The sequence below is a fragment of the Branchiostoma floridae genome, chromosome 6, assembly GCF_000003815.2.
Source record: "Branchiostoma floridae strain S238N-H82 chromosome 6, Bfl_VNyyK, whole genome shotgun sequence".
NCBI lineage: Eukaryota > Metazoa > Chordata > Leptocardii > Amphioxiformes > Branchiostomatidae > Branchiostoma > Branchiostoma floridae.
Genome location: NC_049984.1, coordinates 7,499,644 through 7,521,690, shown reverse-complemented (window position 1 = coordinate 7,521,690; position 22,047 = coordinate 7,499,644). Strand labels below are relative to the sequence as shown.

The 22,047-nt window shown below is 40.7% G+C and overlaps 1 protein-coding gene across 11 annotated transcripts in view; it reads right to left on the bottom strand.

Moving 5' to 3' along the window:
* The window catches only part of LOC118417968 (protein CBFA2T1-like), a 181,432-nt gene that overhangs the window by 52,601 nt on the left and 106,784 nt on the right, over positions 1 to 22,047 (bottom strand). The window contains exon 1 of one of the 11 annotated variants that reach the window (XM_035823753.1): positions 3,555 to 3,675. The exons of the other annotated variants lie outside the window; for them this stretch is intronic. The gene's annotated coding sequence lies outside the window, so the exon portion shown is untranslated. Of the gene's footprint in view, positions 1 to 3,554; positions 3,676 to 22,047 lie in introns of those variants that run through there. 11 annotated transcript variants of the gene reach the window in all.

Genomic DNA, 22,047 nt, shown 5'->3' with positions numbered 1-22,047 from the left:
TCTCATTCAATTACTACCTCCCTGTCATTTCTAGCTATCTCTGTTTCATCGTAGTGAAATTGGAGGCCACAGATATAGGAGTTACATCATTGAACATAACTCGATATACCAGTAGTGTGGTACTTTGTATATCGCATACATGAAACTTATCATCATGATTGACACACAGGTATGCTTCCCGGCTATTGAGAGATAAGATTCCAACACACCAAACACAAATCTTGTTAAATCTACTTGTCATGTTTGATAAGATTCATAGCAGAAAAGTGAGACATGTATGCAAGCACTTTACTTCATACAAATCAGTAAGAAACCTTTATGTTTATCTTCCAACACATTTCACATTCATTCATGCAAAAACGAAATCCTTCTTTGTATGAAGATAATCTTTACCAAATATTCCTGTCATGAAATAGTACGTTTTGTTGAAGTATGCAAATGACTTTATCTATAGGCAATATCATGCACTACTGTCACATGAGAATCATGCAAGGCACACCAGAAATCGTTTGAAAGATTTGTTCTATGATTGACAAGTACGTATTACTGCAATGAAAAAACAGTCACAACTTATTGAACAATTGATGGAGGGGAGACATATTTTTATTCCCAATCACAACATGCCCCCACCTGAGTCATTAACTACCGATCAACATCACCTTGCTGTGCAGCCTGATCTGTACTTTATGTGCTAAAGAAAGATGGATCGCTTCTCCACAGTGTGGAAACATCACAGCAAATATTGTAAATTCCAATAGACTATGTAAATCAGCCAATTAGCCCTCCGAAAAGGGGATCTTTAAAGCAGAATAATTGAGTGGCCATATGGCGAATGATATCAGCATGTCGCAACGAAGGGCACTGAGCTAGATGGATCTGAAATTAGCGGGTGAATTACGCCTACGTCTGTTTCCATCAGGTCTCCTCGCCAACTTTGGCTGAGTCGTAAAAATGTAGTTTTCTGCCAGTGTGATTTATCTGAACTTTTTACCTCTTTGTCAGACGAGATAACGTTGACACGAAGAGCTCGACGTGTTGGCTTCACAAGTGTCAACATATACGCTTTCGTCTACAGAAAACGCTGCCAGACTATGCTAATTAGCCAATTATCTAGGATTTTCGTAGCGGAATAATTGATCGACCATATGGTGTAAGATATCACCTTGTCACAATGAAGGGCAAGCGAATGACTGATGGTCAAATTAGTATGCAAATTGTGTTCCCTTCATGCATTTTTCTCTTGGAGGACTTAGGGATTAATCCTCGCACAAAGTTCCCCCATCTTATCACTTGCCGGCAGTTCACCTCTGAAACCAACTTGTCTTCATAACCTTGATATCTGTGACTTCTGGAGCTTGTGATAACCAAACATCGGTAATCAACGCCACAAATAAATGTGTTATGACATTTTACGACGGAGGCAGGAACCGTCATACCTTTTTGCAAGATATGCTAATTTGTCGATGATCCCGGTGAAAAGCGAGCCGCGATAATTGCAAAACGAATGCGGACCTGTCACTGAGGAGGGCAGCCACATGATGGATCAGAGAATTTAGATGTAAATTGCACCCGTCTTTAAAACACACATCTAGATAGGGCATTTCCTTTGGGATGAGCATCCAAAAATGTCAAAGATAGTCGCTATACGTCTTGATATAAAGTTCACACACCTGACAGGTAATTGTTTATAAAATGTAATTCTAAGAGCTAAGAAACAAAATGTTTTAAAACTATAGCAAAATGTGATAAATATTTAGGTGTAACAGACAGGGGTATATTCCAGCCTGTTTCACCCGTATGCAGTTAATAGCACACTGGCAGTATTAGCAAACTGCATGTATCACAATTCTATATTGCTCTTTCAATAAGTGTGAAAGCCTGAGATGTTGCCATTAATAGACTGAAGTAAGAAAGAATTCTGCAAAAAATAGCACTTTTCCCATTCAGTTTCAATAATTCATATCATTCATTTTGGTTAGGGCATTACTTTGATTAATTGATGACATAATATCACATGAAAAAAATGCTGCCCAGTGGTGTTCAGTCCTACACATGGGTATGTATATAAAGAAATGATTAATACACCAGCGGGACATAAATTTGGTAGTCGAATGTGTCACATAAGCAGGTTTGTCCACAGCTGTGCTTTGCTAAAATCCCAGTGATATTAATAAAACAGTGTCCGACTCCAAGTTTCTTGACTATGTTGCAAAATTAAAGTCCCTTGCCATTGTATTGGCAGTTTGAGTCATATCATGCTGCCAACGGCATAGAAACATAAAGAATAGTCATCATAACATTAGTGGGTCAACAGCCATATAAAGAATAGTCATCATAACATTAGTGGGTCAACAGCCACTAGCACAGATATATTTCTAAGACCTCTCAAACAAAAAAAACAAAACAAGAAATAACATTACTGTTTCCCCCTTTTCAAAACCAGCAACAAAATTTAACAGCAGCATCTAAATAACAAACAGGCCAGTTTTGAGCTAAATCAGATTTTATGTCATACGCAGATCTGTCCTTCCACAAATATGTCTAATTGTGTTCTGAAAAACCTTGTCTCTAATGTTGTCTTTTGTTTCCCACTTTGAACCAAGCTATAGCTATCTTTCCATAAATATGTCTAATTGTGTTCTGAACGGCCTTATGTCTAATATTGTCTTTGTTTCCCACTTTGAAACAAGCTACCTTTCCTCAAATATGTCTCTGAACAACCTTGTGTCTAATATTGTCTTTGTTTCCCACTTTGAACTGAGCTACCTTTCCACAAATATGTCTAATTGTGTTCTGAACAGCCTTGTTTCTAATATTGTCTTTGTTTCCCACTTTGAATCAAGCTATCTTCTCACAAATATGTCTCTGAACAGCCTTGTGTCTAATGTTGTCTTTGTTTCCCACTTTGAACCGAGCTACCCAAGAGGACGCCAACTCTTGGCACTTGAGCGTGATTAGTCTCATGTATCTTCAGGATTAATAGGGCTGATAAACCCCCGGTGACTTGTGCTTTTGTTTGCTTTATTGGTTGGGAGGGGCGCTGCAATTACACCACTGATAGATAGGAGTTGTGCCTCTTATTAAACCATTTATCTTTGTCGCCATCATTTCTTCGATAGTATCGAAAGAGTAAGCGATGCGAAAAGAAACAGATGAATAGTGTGCTGCTGATTTCTTCTATGTATGAAGCATGTGTTATCTGCAGTGACGTGTGCAATTTAGGTTTGAAGAAAGGCAATGAGATCAGGTATTCTTCTTGCAATTGACATTTTCAGGCCAATTTGAGAGCTTAGTCAATGCAGAAATAAGTGCAGCAAAAGACCCTGAAAACGGTACTTAAACAGCTGCCCACATTTTAGTGCTCATGCACTCACACTGTGTGAATGTCTGCATTATAATATAGTGCCTAGGGTAAGTAGGTAAACTGATTGCACATATCCTGTAATATATTGTATATAAAGAGATACTGCTATTCAAGATGTCAAAACATTTCACCCCTATTATATAAAGAAACATATCAATTATTAAGGAAAGAATAACAACTCTTCACTCACCTATGTGTTGCCATGTAACAGCACAGGACAGCAGGGAATGGCACGGAACAGCATTCAACAGGACAGCACAAAAAGGGCAGCATGGAACAGCACGGGACAGCACATGGAACAATATGATATAAAATGCAGGTTAGCAGGTTACAAAAATATGTTACACATATCAAACACCTTTTGTTTTTACAGTTTTGCAAACTGTACATTACTGTACATTTATCATTCTGGCAATGTATCAAATTCCCATTGCAAAGAAAAACAACTGCCTATAGAAACCAAAAATTTCACAATACAGATAATTCTGATTTACAGACAGATTCAACTGAAAACAGCAGGGATCTGACCCTATTGGAAGGCAATGTATTTTTGTGATGTATTACATGTATGCATACTTAAGGAAATTCTAACAGCATCAATTAGCAATATGCAGAATACAGAAAGAGGAATATCAACTATCAATACAACAGTACAGCCAGCACCATATACAAGCCTGTCCCTGGTGCTGAACAGAACATCCACTACCAACACGTAAGACATGTACAAATCAAATACTCTCCCAAACCCCATACATAGCCACTGGTATTGCTATCCCATGGGCACCAATGCTGTCCCTTTAGTTTCAGCTTGATGAAAACTGCCTCAGGTGTTAGCTCTAGCTACAAAAATAGCTGGCTTTGGTTATGACAGGGATCTTCTGAAGGGTCTCTTTGAGTGGCATTGCTGGAGGTGTGCCTGAGAGGCATGCACAGGTGCAGCCAGTCCTTTCTAATGGTACTACTTATCTCCGGGATGTAACATCATTCCTTGAAGGAAAGTAGCATCCTTTGATCCTACAATTCCTCGGAGCGTTTGCTCTACCAAGAAATCACTGGCAATTACGTACTACGCAACATCATGGTACACAATAAAAGCTGATAGCGCATGGCCTTGTTAAGTTTGATTCAAATACACTGTGTGTTTATGTACCAGCAACATTCACACAAGGAAGTACAGGGACTTGACTGCACGAAGTAAAAAAAAGAAGATATTACTGGTAAAGACAGGGATACTCTGGCAAATTTAATGTTCAGCTGAAGTCTATAGTCTGAAGACTATCTAGTCTGTTTATGTAATTTTTCTTGTGTGCAATTTGTTGTTTTGTACGGTTATACAATTCTTTGTATGTTAATTGTTAACCACAGAAAGACTAGCTACAATACAACATTACATTGTCAAGGTAATATTATGGATCATGATAAACTCAAACTCGAGAACGCGTTACAAAAGCTGAATAAGCAGACGAGTAGTGAGGTAGAACCTTTCCAAATGTGGCGTGAAGACTTTGAAGTGGTGTAGAATATACCAGTGGAAACATGTTTATTCTGGGTGAGAAAAGTTCAGATGTAGTGGGACTGCACAGGTCCCACGTGGTTCATGCTTCATAGAAAGTTCCACGAACCATGCTTCCAATGTTAGAATTCATCAATAAGAATCCTTCTTTGGAACAACCACGTGGTAAATGAAGCATGGGATAATGTAAACTAAGGGCAAGCAAGTTCATTTTTCAAAGAGGAAGGGTTCCCCAAAGACATTTTGTCAGATGCTTCAGAGGATTGGAAGTAAAATATTGAAATGCAGTACAGTCGCATTTATGAAAGAAAGGTGTACATCAATAGTCACAAGAGGGAAATGCTCCACTTTAAGTCAATACATTTTTCATTTCTAAACCAAATAATGGTTTTCATTGACAATTTGACAGAATAGCAATGGGCCATTGGAACAGAGCCTGAATTGGTGAGGATTTGGAGCTTTCACAGAAGTACTGTACTGTAAAGTTCTGTGATTAAGAATCAATCTTCGGAAAGCTGTTAAGGGACCCTCCGGGCACAGTGTCTTAAGCTTCAGAAGCATGGCCATCCTTGGCTAAAGTGGTACAAGATGGATGGATGGCTTCTCCGTATCAATTTGTATAGATGGAAGGCAATCCTCGGTAAGATGCCAGTATGGACGATTCACGCGCCGCATCTTCAAAGTATGACGTTCCTATCCCTTAGGGACAAGAGGAGCAGAAACACTGATCGAAAACTAGAGCGATGGTGAAATATATGCATGACTCCTTCTTTCCACTCCAGCATGTACTGCACAATGTTATTATAGCTAACCTATTTATGATTCTATGCAACACTGCCTATTGTCCATTATACACTGGCTTACGCTCATTAGAAGTCTGAGTTTGAACATGAAGAAGGGTTATTAGCAATGCTATGACCCCGCCTTAAAGCTACCGAGGATTACCTGACCGCAAATGCACTAAGCCTTTTGGGAAGTACGCGAGCCGCCACAGGTGCATGTGCGCGAGCAGGATGATTGAGAACCACAATCTGAAACCCTCTCGAGACGCTAATATTATTGGAGATCGCACGCTTTAAGATTCCGCACTCGGCATTATGGATTATGGCGATGCAAGATTTATACCTGGGGGGAGAAGTCGATATCTCATCAGCTACTTGGGGAGATGAAGGATGAAGGAGGAACTCTGCACCTGGAGAAGACCGGAGGGTGAGGAAAGGTGTTTCTACCGATGGACCTTCACGTCTACTTCTGAACACAGCCGAATGACATGTAGGAGACTGACAGTGTAGTAGACTGACAGCGAGTATTGACACATGGAACTGCTTCCCTGTGGGTACAATCTAAAACTTTTGAAGTCAAGGGTAAACAAACATCTTTCCTCATAATCCAGTATTGTAACCCAAAATGCATTGAGTGGCTCTACGAGCCATGATTGTGGTGAACCGTAAGTAAATAAAAAAACAAACAAAAAAACATCATCAACAAGTGTCGACTTGATGTTCACTAACTCCCGTGTGATACAAACCTCAAATGAAAACCTTCAGTTGAACCAGTAACTTTATATTTCAATTTATCATAAAATGTGTGTCTCGAAATTAGGTCAGATAGCACTTTAACAACTCTAGAATTTGTCATTGTTGAAATGCATATCTCTAACGTTATATATATTCTGGTCTTTCAACGGAATATGAACCATATCTTTATATACTAGATTTTAAAAAACTCGACAATAGGGCTGGGTATCGGTACAGCGTATTCTTATTGGACCGGTCCAGAAAAACCGGACCTGAAAAAATTAGGTGGACCGGATGTTGGACCGATTAGAAAATTAACAGATTATTTTATCAGGCATTCATACGTTTTGGCGCTTGCAGGTGGAAGAAAATAACAAGATTGAAGTAGAGTAGAGTTAATAGTAATTTCTACCAAGTTTTACAGCCAATCGTACAGGTTAGTTAGCGTTGTAGGATTTTAAAACGCCAGTGTAAGTCTAATACTCCACCAAACAGATTTCTATGTAGTGAAATGTACCATTGGTATGAGTCATACTGCATCAGGTCCAGGTTCAGGTCCGGACCTGGACCTGATCCTTTGGACCTGAACCGGACCTGGACCTGAATTTTCTGTACCGGTACCCAGCCCTACTCGACAACTTTGAGCAAGTTTTTTTAAAACATTCTTTACACATTGATGGATGTCTCCCCGAAAAAGCCAACACACTGGGGGACTAATAAAACCACTCACAGTTGGCGTAGGCAAATTTTCCCAAACAAAATCGATACATGTCCACACAAGTCACCTCATCTGCATGTTGAGAAATTGCACCAAGCTGGGAAAGGGAGAATGACTGATGGCTTCTGCCTGGGAGGCGATGGACTCGGCGGATTGACATCTCTCGGAGTGACTCTCGATATTGCCTTAACAAAGCCCAGGAGGATTTCACGGCTATTTGCACAAAGTACCAAGTCCAGGTGTAGCACTTGGGAACAGACAACTTGGGCTTCATTAGAGGAGAGCACAGAATTGATGTTGCTACATTGGCAGAACATTCAGCCGACTGAGAATTGCGTGTTGACAGACGAAGTATCCATTTAAGAGGCTATCAGTCACTAACTGATCAAACTACTTTATCTAAAGACAACAAGTTTCTCTCCCACCTAAATGTGATTCAAGGGACTTAAGCCTTTATCATTTGTATCTTACCATTCAGCACTCTCCTATCTAGTTCACAGGTACCCAAAGTATACAATCAATATGTCTATAAACACTGTCTACAGTATATAAACGTTATTTCCACCTTATCATAGTGTTGATTTGAATCACATGATGGCCAATCAGCACCAAGGCAAGCAACACTATGACTAATATAAGGTTAACTTTTTTTGTATTCTTAATCTTTTTTAAAAGAAAGAAGTTCTGAAATTGTGCCCTAGGTATGAAGCATTACTCATGATTTGCAAGCTTTGACTGAGGCTATCATACACCTTGGGAGAAACTACATTCTAAGCTAAGCCTACCTCAGAATGTCTGTGCACAAAAATCAAGTCTGTAAAGATCATTATTTCTGTGTTGCTGAAGTTACATTTCCACCTGTTACAAGAGCTATATGGCCTCCTTGCCAGAGTTAATAGATAAATCACTGTACATGTATTTCCTCTGACTCATAAAGTAACAGACAACTGCCCACCTAACTCAGCTATAACAGCTCAGAGGCTGTTTGAAACACCCCCATTCTTTTCAAAATGGAGTGCTACTGTCTTTACAGGACATTCACCCTAAATGGTAGGCTAGACCTTGACTTTGCTCAGGTCTGAATCAGTTGGAACACCTGGGCCAGCAGTGTTTTGTAAGATGCTATGTGCCATTCTGCGATATATCTTGGCTGTTTTAGCTTAGAGATCTGTATACAAGTAAATCTAAAGGCAAAGACCGTGATAGAATGGTCACATTTCGAAGACCTGTCTGATACTAAATCATAGATGTGACTGACTCGCCGTCACATGTGATTGGGAGGTATAAGTTATCAGTGATATCAAAGACATGAACACGCGCAAGCCATATCATATTGACATGTGCATACACAATATTAGATAAGAGCTATCATTGGGGTCTATCAGTATTACTGTGCTGTTTTCTATGCATTTGTCTTTCATGTCACACAACCATGTCCCAGGCAAAATCACAAGGATCATGCACGATAAAAGTTGCAGATTAATATCATAAAAGCTACTTCCCACGCTACTGCAACCTGCGACCCTGACCGAAATCCGACCGCTGCATCGTCGACACTGCCCAACTGTCGCTGCTACTCCAATATGGAAACATTAACGGAATTATCTACGGATTACGGCTGACATCGCGAGGAGCAGGATTCATCACACGTCTTGAAAAGAGAAGTTGCAGGTATGAAAGTTGGAGCGCGCAGCCCTTGTGTGAAGACACAAGATAAATGGTGTCACCACTGTATCTCCCACCCCTGGGACAAACTGATCTATGGAAAATTCTGCGCTTCCCAATTCCCCTGTGAAGCTACCGGGGAGCAGCCACAATCTAAATGCCACACACGGCACCCCAGGGACCCCGCGTCTCACCAGATGGATTGATCGTTCTTAAGGTGGAATTTCGGGCTAGGTTCATTTATTGCCTGTCATCTCGCGGTAAAAACGGGCAATTTGAGGCAAGAAAATCACACTTTTAGGGCCCGGATGGTGTAGTGACACAAGGAGCATCCATCGAGCCGGAGCGACACGAGCACCGGGCTATCAGTATCAACCGACTGTTAACAAGGCTTTTCAAATGTATGAGACGTCAGCCAGCAATGCCATCAATTCTGCTCTTTTCATATTTGCGACGCTGTGAAAACATGTCAGAACACCTGCTGAGGCAGAGGATCAAGACAAACAGGTTGGAAGAAAATCTTGACACAATCAGCTTCATCACTATAGTAAAATCATCTTCCTTGGCACCTTCGGAAAGACAGAGGACACCAAATTCTTCCACGACACAAAATAGAAAGATGACCGATTCACAACTGAACTGGAAGAGCTCACAATTCCTGATATCAACTGTTTTGACAGGCAAACTGGAGGACGCTGAGATAGTTGGTCAACTTCAAATACAAGCTCCTAAGTGAGGTAGAAAATGTACGCGTTGGTTTAATGGCTGCGATGTCTAAATGAACATTTAAACAAAGCTGGGGAAGACCAAGCGTGGTGTCATTGATATAAGAATCACAGCTGGGGGTGGGGAAAATGGGAGAGTAAATTTCTTCAAGCAGAACTGCTGCACCTGTTCCTGGCTCAGAAGGATTACGCCACGCCGTCGGCACTAATAATCCAGGAAACCAAGCAAGACAAACCGAGCTGTTTCCGACACAACAAGACACTTCCACGACATTTGGATTTACAGCCCGTATTATCTGTCAGTGTTCGCCCCCTCCGTAACCTTCTGCGAGGTTTGATTATGACATCAAAAACGAGAACTTTCCACAGATAGTAGGCACCAACAGGTACTGGATTCAAGCCGTTGCCATGGACAATTTGCTGCACGTTTGACACAGGCAACCCTCAGCTCAACATCCTAAAAATCCTATGGCCTTTGATTGTATCATTTGTAAGGTGCAGTTTTCCTCATGGCAACCAACAAGACATTCTTTGCCTAAATACGCATATTACCATATCAAAGACAAAGAATACCAAAATCATGTTTTTCCTTTCAGCTCAATCTCCTCTGCAGTTCCAAAAAATCCGCTAGGGGCTCAAACCTACACCACCTACAGGGCTACCTACGACAAAAAAAATAAAGACTATAGCATGTCCAGAAGAGGAGATATCAAAACCAAACGTTCTGTTGCAGGACCATACAAAGGCACTAGGTGGCATGTTATTAAAGTGACCTTCCTCTTCCTAATCCCTATTGAAGTGCACAGGTTCATCCACATCTTTTTGAGTTATGTTGGCAACACACACGCAAGCACACACACACACACACATACAGTTACAGTTTTGCAAAATGCACATTAAGTAGAATTCAACTCCTCCATCTATATTAAATGCAACATCACAGTCCTCTCTTTTTTTGACTGCAATATTTTGTAAATGTCCACCAATAAAAAACAATCTAAAATGTTTGTTATCCTCTGTTGTCCTCCATGTTGGGAAATAAAACAGCTGCTATCAAAATTGTATACAGAGTTAAGCAGTGATTAATGCCTCTTGCAATACCAGACCATATTCTATCAATATTCATATTCACATTCGCATTTACAATTCATCCACAAGGAAGTACAAACCATCAAAAGTTAATACAAGCTTTGAACCTCAGCCGAGAACACAGAAAACAGATGTCGCTGCGGCCGGGAAAGTAAGTAAAATAATTGATCGACGGAGACCGGATGAAAAGTAAAAGCCCTGCGAATCGGCGGGCTTTGGGAGAATAGCAGGTGTACCAGGGAGTAAGTGTAGGGAAAACACAGGTATAAGTCCTGTCTAAACACCAGGATGCCCTGCACCTGTTGGATACCCAGATGGTCCGGCAGCCCGCACTTGTCCACCCAAACACTCCCATCTGTTTCCATGTAAAACAAACATGGAATTCATTTCCTCTGAAGGGCAGGTACAGCGTTTTCCCATCGGAACATCTGCCCTTTTCCCCCACTGTGTCACCAGGACTCGACACATGTGTAACGCATGTTATCGGTGTTACTCTTACAATGCACAAGGAAATCCAATATCGCCATATCTAACCTTCTATAGATGTGTTCCACTTATCATATTCTAACGTCAAATTGAAAAGGAAATTGTGATGACAAATAAACTAAACTTGCGAGTGGAAAGCGATATATCCGTTCCGAACTTCAAAGATTAGGCCTTAGTTAGAAATAGCCTGTGGACAGTCTGGCCGCATGTCAGGTAAAAAAATATGATATGATCAAATAAAATTGAAATAAAGCAACCTTTACATTGTATCAATGTTACACAGGGCTTCAAGCTTGACAGTAAATGCGAGCAGGAATCTACTACTCAGTATCAAAGACCAGCAATGGTTGCATACAGAAAGAACTGCTATGAAAGACAGAAAATATTTCCTGACATCATCAAATAAGCCTTCCTTCTACGGTACAAAAAAGAAACTAAGTCATGCAAAAGACCATTTTCTTTCTATACGTACGCATAGAAATGTCTCTTGGTGGAAAATGAAAAAGAAAGGTGCAGGGAGTATAAGAAATGGCTGCACGTTACCCCTCAGCGCTCTCCTGTTGTACAGTTTCCAGGAGCTCATTGTCGCAGCGTGCACCACAGTGTCCCGCGGCGCGTTTCCCTGTACCTCTGCTTGAAACACAGACCGCCCTCCAATCGCTTTACAAGTTCCGCTGACAGAGAATCGCCTAGCAACTGGACCTAAACTCAAGCCGTGTCCCGAACAGTCAGGACAACCAGAGCAATGTCGAGGCGAAGGAGCATGCCTCGCAAGTTCGGACGCCTTGAGAGAGAGAGAGAGGAGGTTCAACCAGTCTGGCGGCCCGGTGCTCTACCTTTCCGGCAATCTGACAGTCCTACGGAGATCGTCGCTCAAGTACACGAGTACAGGTATCATAGCTGCACAGATTCCCGAGTCATCTCCGGCCTCACACTGCGTGAATGTTATCTCTCGCCGCACCACCCTGTTACGCAGGTGGCCATGCCACGTCATGTTCCGCCCTGCCGTGTGTTTCACTGAGATACCGAGATTAGGCGCTCTGCTCGCGTGCAATTAACAGGTCTTAGCGAGAGTCTGAAGGTGCAGAGCTAGCGATATCCCCATCTGCCATTGACAAATGGGCGTGGCATTTGCATATGCAAGGCCGCGGGAAAAATCGAGCCGCGTACATCTGTTGTTTATCACCCCCGAGTCATGTACCTTTCTTTCACCCGCGTATAATTCTCCCAGCTGCAACTTATCTCTACAGAGGCAAGTGTCCGAGCTCCGTGTTCGCTTAGGTTCGCCTCCGAATGTTTCTCACTGATTACGGAATGGCCTGTCAGTCTCGCCGATACTTTATGTTCCATCATCCCAAAAGCCAGGAAGTCATTCCAAAACTCTGTGATTACTTTTTAAAGAAGTTTTCTGGAAAATCATATCGGGGAAAACCGTTTGATGGCCCCTGTTTGCTGCTTGCTGAAGATAAGCTCTAACCTTTGTTGAAAACTCCCCAAACTCTGCCAAACTATCATTTTTCAGTATTAGCACCAAACTTTGTGGTAAAACCATGAATGCGCGGAGATATCACGCAATTTCTCCTGCAAATTAATAAGGGGCGTAGGAATTTATCTTTGCATCCAAGATGCGCGGGGAGATGGGATGTCTTCCTGAGCACTGTTTGCCTTTCAATGAGTAAATGTCACAAAGAAGATACCTATTTTTCACAGTATCTCACCTGCTATTGATTATTGAATCATGACACTATCACCCCAGCGCAGGCAGCCCAAAGTGCTTAGGCATAGCGGCGTCCACTTTTTTCTCATGCAAAGTCTTTTCTCTTTGTGAGGGAAGCCACGGACCATGTTGTCTGGCATGGGACCGGTCGTGACACGTACATGTCATGCAGACACCATCTCTTTTCAGCTGCCGTGTGAAAATTTCACAAAGAATCTTCCTACAAATATATTTTACTGATAAAGTCTGTCTCTGTCAACATAACACTTAAAAAAAAAATCCATTGCAATGCAAGATATGTTTCAGGCCAACATGCCTGCCAGGAGACCAGGCTGGCATGCGAATGCTGGAATCAGCAACTATGAGTTATTGAACTTTTTTTTAAACATCTAAAATTAGTGAATTCAAACTTGATAAAGATCTTTTAGCTGATATAACTTTTCTGCTATCATTTATCTTTACCTAATAAGGCAAGTGGTCAACCTCTACTGAGGTGAAGGCGGATGTTTTTTCACTAGTTAGTGGTAGTGTAATGCAACTTCGCTAGGGCTCGCAATTTGGCCAAGCACACTAGCCTAGGTCACCCCTGCTCTCTCTCGATAAGCGTGTTGGGTTCTTTTACTTAAATTAATAACTATCACAAATGAAGCACATTTCTGTACTTGCCCCTACATGTGAAATACTGTTACAGTAGTCATACTGTACCATTGTTAGTGTTGAATATTGTAGGAGAAAAAACACTTTTACCGTAAGCAAAAACTGTTGTAGCTTTGCAGATTTGCGACCATTGTTTTTTTCCATTTTTGTGGGTTCCTTCAGACAAAGGTCCATGTTAACATTTTAAGCGTCAAAATTAAGTTCATTATCTAGCATAGCCAGTTTTGGGTGTTTGTCTTCTTTCCCATCAGCTGTGCTCCTTAGTGTCTAAACCCTTCTTCTCCATCTGCACAGAGGCACACGCCGCTGGGAGGCACCCATCCCGGGTGACCCATGTCAATTTGATGTACTTCTGTCCTCGTTGGACTTCATAAACCCCCCGGAATGGCACAACTCCATTTCGCAGCAGCACCTCGTGGCAAGTTCCTACAGGTTGTGAGATATTATTTGTTCAGTCACTGCAGTGACACCCATTTCACACAAGCTTGTCCCTCCATAAATACTCACGTTAAGGCAGAAGGGCCCTTCTTTCCCTCCCTCGCTGCCATATTTCACGTTTTTATATATCCTTTTCTTTGCGAGGTGACAGTATATTCTGAAGACCAATAGCTCACTGCTATCTCACAGGGTCAGGAAGGGCAGGAGACCTACCAAATTTACGTTCCACCTCCTTGATGTGAACAAATTTCCCTGGGTAACGGCGGACTATTGTGCGTGGCAAGATTGCTGTCTGTAAGTCCGCCACTTCATCATGTATTAAGTAGGAAAAAGGCTGGAGACACTTCGATAAACCTTGGTAAGACCACCCATCCCTCTTTGCCACGGCGTCTTTTCAGAGACTGTCCTTGTGGAAAATTTCATCTTTGCGGGAAGAAAAGGGCAAGATTTGTGGCGACAGTTTTTATGTTTGCCGCATCTCCCTTTGGGATCGACACATTTCCGTGCCACAATCTCCTGAATGTACGATTAAACCATCTATTCATTCGTTCGGAGGCTTGATTTTTGTCCATTGTGGCACATGTTCTCAGGACAAATGTATCTCACTCTGCCAGGAAATATATAAAATGTAAAAAAAAGCAGGACATTTTCTGTAATGTGGTATTTTATCTTCAGCTCAAAGGCAACCTTAAGGTCTGAAACACCGTACTCTTTTCAAAACTCCAACTTACTTTACCACTGAAACTTGGGGGGTGGTGGGGGTGACTTCTATTGATGGATAGATTGTCCAAAACTTGCAGCAATCTACAACTTCTGTTTTTTTTAACATTCCATTTTTTAAAGTTCCAGCAATGATACTTTCAACTATAATCCCATGTGACTATAACAAAAGAACCCATCACACTTATCGAAAAGAGTAGGGGTCCTTTCCAGTGTGCATGGATCAGTTAAATCTGTCCGGATATGCTTGTACTCTTCAGTGCAACACTCGGTGTTACACCATAAGGCGGTTTATCAAATACGAAATACGAACAAACAAAAAACACAATATGTAAGTCTTGGGTTCTTAAACATACCAAAATATTAGAAGCACTTAGTACAGATTATTGTATGATTATCACAACAAAAGATGGCATTGCGAGTCACCACCAAATATATTGATTAAGCTCTCTGTATACTACCTGTGAGGTCTACAGTGTTTCTCAGGGCCCTCCTTAGATCTATAATCTCACCTGTCCCACCTGTTTCCACTTTGACCATCTTAAGAACGCCTCGAGGGTTTCCTGTACACTTGATGACAGGTCTGGGTCAACTCAGTAAGGACAACCAAACAACTCGCTGGAGGGGCTTATTTTGTCTTCCCTCTACTCAAGTTGGAGTTGCTAAGTTCAAAGATGTCTCAGTCGGATATCAACAACAAGAACATGTACATGCCAATCTACCAGCTCATTCTACTGCCTGTTAACGGCAGATTTGATATAGCCCTTCCTGGAAAAACACTAGTAAGATACATGTTTTGGATAACAGTGAATCACAAACAGATTCTAGTATCCGAAGTGTAATAGAGACCAGCAACTATATGGAGGGACCCATCTATGGCAATTAGTCCTTTTATTAGTCCAGAATCAGAGACTGAGGTTAACTTTGATAAACATAAAAATAATCTTCAATAGGCTCTCTTTATTTGAAACAAATTGGTACTTGATGAATACAATGAAAGGATATAGGAAAATCCAGTTCTTAAATGCATTTTTGTATACTACACTCCAACTGGCCTGTACTCAGCTGTACAGTGGCCAGACAGCTCAGTCAACCACCCGTCAACAAAGTCAACACAGACCACGGTCGTTTTTGTGGAGGCTGTTTTCTGAACCTTTACACTTTGCTCCTGGGACAACACTTCAGCCCACATCAAAGTCCTATTACTGGTGCATTACCTGTCTCTGTTACCTGCTTACTGTATGGTCAGGAAACCTGTTTAAACAAGCTTTGCTAGCAACAAGTTAGTACAAGTGCTCCAGTGGGCCTTTCTCCTTAATACATCTGATCCATGAGTAACAGGAGTAAAGGGGCTTTGGGTTATTTGTAGAGAAAGAAATACTAAACAGGGCACTAACCAAAGTTGCAGAAAGGGTTGTAAAGGGGAAAAGGACAAGACAATACTATACTTTTATCTGAAACATAAAACAATGACAGAACATAAAAGGGGACCATGCGAAAGATACGATTTTCTTCATCAATTTTTTCTGAAGTTCAATTAAAAAAAAAAAAGAAGATAGTATGTTGTACGATATTCATGTACACATGTACATCAGTGTATTATGCATGCTTAAAAATTAAATGAAACTTAAAATTTCCTTTGTTCCCTACTTATTTTACCACTGTCTATAACAAGTTATTTTACATTCATTTACATGGCTCCTGCTCCAAATCAATCTTAGTAACCTATAGAATATCTCGTTTAAAAGCACTATCATTATCTTTAACAAGAGCATCTATCATATCATATCAAAGGGTACAATTTCCTTTCCTTCACACCACACACACCCTTTTCTGGCTTATCTTTCACGGGCAGTCGGCGAGACAAAAAAAGTGGCCATCATTTCCAAAAGACAGATATAGACAATAAAACAGACTCCTGGCTGATGTGTGGGTGCTGTTCAATTGTTAGATCAAAGCCTAATGATTGGGCCCTCACCCTTGAGAGTGGCACCACGGGCACCTGTGTCAATGTGGACAGCAAGGGGACAAACACAGGTGCACAGCTAGCGCCGCAAACACACGTAGAGTACGTCTGTCAGTCACGTTGCAGGCGTGGTTCTGCACAATTTCCTACAGGCTGCAACAAGATTATTGTTATCTGTAGGCACAGATGGAACAGTAGTGGGCATAGATACAACAGCTTGTGGAGTGGGGCAGGGATAAGGCCAAACAGTTTCAACCAACTTTTAAGCTTTCCGACGACAAGCAATCGAGAAACCAGAGTCCATAGTTCAACTGGACAAGCTTATTGGGTCATCTCCATTCAACAGACGTCCACGAATGTAAAGATATAGGAAAGTTAATGAATTCAAATTCAAGCAACTGAAAATATCACTTATGACTAGATATGACTTTTGATTCATTCTCCAATATGAAACAAAGATAAACAAGCTTAGATTAGACTGTAATCACTGACTGCTAGAGAACCATGAAAAGTTGCAGATTCTATGAACAAAAAGGAATTTATGGGATCAATCTCCAAAATTCTGTCAGATTGGCAGTTATTATATGTTTGCCTACTGACACTGCAGAAAGTATAGACAGACAAACAACAAAACTTTAAAAGCTTCTGTACACCAATAATTCAGAGAGATGGGACTGAAGAGAAAAGGTGAATTTGCTATACGGATCAATCTGATTTTATGCTTCACCTGCCCAAGTTTGGAGATAACAAGTTTTGACAAAATGCCTCATCAAAGTCAGACCTACATCTTCGAGCAGGCATTTGTCACAGAGAAACTATTGCAAAAGAAGGGCTCGCGAAAGAGCCAACAACATCGGACAAAAGCGAGGGGAAGGAGACTGATGAACTTCGCATTTGGGATCATTCTTGGACTACCGTTAAGACACTTAACGCGCACTTCTCACATTTTACACATGCCATGTACGGGCACCGCAGGCATAACTCACGCGTCTATCTTCAGCGCCATACTTCCTACTACAGTTAAACCCTGTAGTATGAAATTGAGTGGTGACTTGATGCTTGGGCTGCGGGCTCGAGATAAAGGGTAATGCGTCGCCGAACCACAAGTGCGGAATAAATACTGTGTTTGATTTGAGCTTGGCGACTCCAAACTTTTAAGCAGTTCTATGAGACCAGCCAAGCGATAGATTGCTGTGTGGTTAAGTAAATGACATCTGATGGATGTGAGAACGGACAAGGAAAGGGGATGGAGACACCGACAGCTTCGACTGACAGATAAAAGTTCACAATGTCAACTGCAGATCCAGCAAATTGTCATGCTAAGTAAACGCCATAAGCTCATTATAATCTTGTGACAGCACCCTTTCATACCCAATACTCGACACTCGAGGTCGCGGCAAAACTTTTCTCATTACCTTTTTAAATTCCAGTAAAACAGGAAGGCAGTGCCTGTTTGATATTTTGTCACTGCTTTCCAATGAAAAGGAGGAAAATCTATAGCTGTTGTGCTTAATCAGAGAAGAAAGGAGGGGTAATAGGACAGATACAGGGAAGACAGAGAAAGCCAGATAAAGTGTCTATCAACCCTTGCACACTTCCTACTCAGGCTAAACTGCATGGTATGAAATTAGGAATGGACTTGATGCTTGGTCTGCGTTCTTGAGATAAAGGCTTATGCATTGGCGGGACCACAACAGCGGAATAAATACAGCCCAAGTGCTTGAACTCTGCACAAGAAACTTTTCTCTGAAATCCGACAGAAACTTTCTCAGCCTGCATATCTCCCATGTGCCGGTGCCACCCCCGGGGCTTGACATGTGTGATGATGATTTTTGTAATGCTGCAGAAGACGTTCGTACGATCCTCTAAATCTATGTGGATTAACAACAAATAAAGGAGAGGGTTTTTCCTGAGCAGAAAAAATGAAGAACTCTGATTGAAAGGAACCGACAAGTAACTCAGTTAAATTACAGAGTAATGAGCATATTGAGTTTTTACTTAAGGAGGGTTCGGTTGAGTTAAGTAAGGGAATATATGTACATGTAAAACAGATAGTGATAGCTTGGAATAAAGTCGGGGAAAATAGATTGGTACCATAAATACATTACAGAGTTTTTCCCTTATCCCTATGAGAAATACCATGACGCATGTACCAAGGATTATGCTGGAAATTTGATTAAAGATGGAAGTTTCGCTTTTCAAAGTTTAAAGCGCACAGTGCTGTCTGCATTCATGAGATAACAGTCATGCTCTGGGACCATCATCAGCTTAAAGGGGAAAAAGGAGAGAAAGAGAAGCATGGAAAAAGAGACAGCTCTGCTTACACCTGACAACCAAAGCTTAAGTACAGAAAAATGGGTCCAAAGATAAAGCACAATAAGTGGTATGGATGGACACAATGAGAAAAGTAATGCCTAACCTGTAAAAGAGGTGAAAGGGTCTTCTTATAGGTCCCTGATTCTGGTTAAATTAATGAATGGGTAACGCACAAGTATAGCACATTAGGGTTTTACACATGTCAAACCCAAGAGCCTGTGGTTGGGAGATAAAGGAACAGCAAGGCTTTACAATAACTGTGTACATTTGCATGTTGGTAAATAGCATTGGAGCACCATGGGTAAACACAGCTGACACATACCCACAGCCGGCGGGACGTACCATGTGGGCACACGAAAAGGGGAAGTTTGCAGAGGTTTAGTATTAGTGTTAATGGGTATAGTATTTTATCGACTCATAAACACAGTACTACCCTAACTGTTTAAATAAGGCCATGCTGCTTTACAAACTGTTCGCTTTATCAGTGTTATTTCTAGAAAAAGCAGAGAATATTTCTAGAAAAAGCAGAGAAAGAGAAGCATGGAAATGGACAAAATCAAATAATGGGAAACATTGAAAGAAATAGCCTACTTTTAAGATCTGAAATGAACACAAACAAACAATGACCATTTGTGGAAATCAGCACTTCATTATTTCGTAGTTACTAATTCTTGTTTACATGTGAAATTCACCTAGCATTCCAGGACTAGGAAGAGTACAATGGTGAGGTTGTTAACTTGTTTCACCCCCTCCAAGCACACACTGTAAAAACACATGCCAAATCTCCGCTAACGACACACTTTTGGCAACCACTTCCTCCCCACATGATTAACATCTGCATGCTAAACCCCAATCTGTTTATCTTGACATGACTTTTATGTATTTTTGATGGGGCTGTAGTAGGAATCAACTGCTCCTGAAGTGAGAGTTTATGTTTGGTGTTGGAGTGGCAGTAATCCACCATTATCCCCACAGGGGTCTGCCTGTTCACCAAGCATGTAATCTTGTGTAAATAGCTAATCTTGCATGCTCCTCCCACAGTTTAACACTTGCCTGTCAGCATGGGCTAAAGCATGGGGGCTGGAAGTAGGGCACAGGATGAACTGAGTGAGACCTATCTAGTACACTATGTAACAACAAGGATGTTATATACTGTGTAAGATCTATATAATGTGCTTGGTAACAAGCAGTATCAAACAGGGCTGTCTATAGGCCCCGGACAGAAATTTGCTTGTTGGGACAGAAGAAAAATGTTCACTCAGTCCATAAAAACAATCTGAACTTCAAGACATTAAATCAATGAAAATGTATGTCTGTGATCAATGAGCTTAAAATGACAGAAGGAAAACTCACATATGGGTTCCAAAAATGAAAAAAAAATTTGAGTTGAAGACATCCCTGATACCAAGTTATGAGTTAATTTTGTATTTAATGGGCACAAAAGAGAACAGTTTGTATAACAAAGTAGTTGGGTACACAGCAAACACAACAGCATTAAGAGGCCCAATTGTAAAACTGTCTGCACATCTGGTGTAGTTCCCTCAGTATACCAGCTCTTCCTTTCCTTTCTTCCTCTGCCAACTTTCCAAACAAACATCCTTCAGACTATCACAGAAGTGACTAAATTTAACTTCATTAGTAGACTTAACCCTCATCCGACCGTATGGGGTCATTTTTGACCCCAGGCGTATATTTGTATCTGCCATAGCAACATTTTTTATCAAAGAAAAAATTCCTTCCATGAATTTGTTCGTATACATGTCTTACAACATCTACCAATTTTTCACCGAGTTTTGCCCATTATTGTATAAGCTATACTTGAAAGTTTGTGTCTTGTTCGGTGGGGTCAAAAATGACCCCAGCCAATTATAAATCATTAATTACATAAATATCAAGACATTTCAATAAGATAACAGGCATTCCTCATCATTGCTATTACAGCAACAAGTTATAGTTGCTTAGATGAGTAAACACCGAATATTTTGAAAGAAATTTAGTATTTTAGTGTAAAACACAGTTATTCGACATTCTGCATAAATTATGATAATACGCACTAATTACCTATGCTAATGAAAGTGAAAATGTTTCTAATTAGTCAAAAAACAATATATAGACAGAATGTGCAGAAGGAACCTACAAGAAAGATCTTTGAGGGACAATAGACAAGAGTTATTGTATGTATGTGTTTAGATGGCGGAATATGGTACATAATTAAGTAGTAAATTTTTTACTTTTCACAAATATTGTATTTTTTCTTGTTAAATAACATTATTATGCTATCAGTATTATTGCATCATCACAATTATTGTTTAGAAATTGATAAAACAAAGCATTGTTTAAGGAAGTTGAGTATGGTAGATTTTCAGAGCAAATGTGGTTTCTCCTCATTTTCTGCATAAATTATGCTAATGAGTAATAACTACTGACGCCAAAACTTGTCAAAATATTTTTCATAGATTAGTGAAACAGTAAATACATAGAAATGTCAAAATAAGCCAGCAAAAAATATGGCTATTAGCAAAACAAAATGGGGTCAAAAATGACCCCATACGGTCAGATTCGTCGTAAAAATGTAACGGTCGGATGAGGGTTAAATAATCAACTTCAATCGTTAGTTAAACAAGGTGCTCCTTTTGTGGCTCCCACCACTTGATCGTCCCTTTTGGGTATGACTATAATCTAGCAACATTTCAAAAACAAGGCATCAATCAGGGGGAACAGAAAACTGCAAAGTATTTGCAAGTTTTGCCAAGCAGGAAACAGTTGAAACATTGTATGTTGGCGAATGCCTTCTCACATTCTCACATGTCTCATCACCTCTCTTTAATTCTTCCTAATTGCCATAAGTTCCACCGTGGGGTCAGGGTGTCAGGCAGTGGGTGTAAGTAGCAAATCCCAACAAAAGTGCCTAAAGTCCCCTGGAATGTTTGTAACTTTGATTGAGATATAGTGTGACTTGTTTTGCAGCAAAACTGAAGTGCCCTCCCTCCCCATGGCCAAGAAAACTCATTCTATCAAAATTGGCCCTGCACAGTATTTCTGGGAATTGAAACCCATGTTCTCTTTCAGTTATGCTTCATCCTTAGAGTAGGACACTTATTTGGTGAAATGTTGTGAATCTACTTTTGGCTATACAAATGTATGTACACCAGGTTC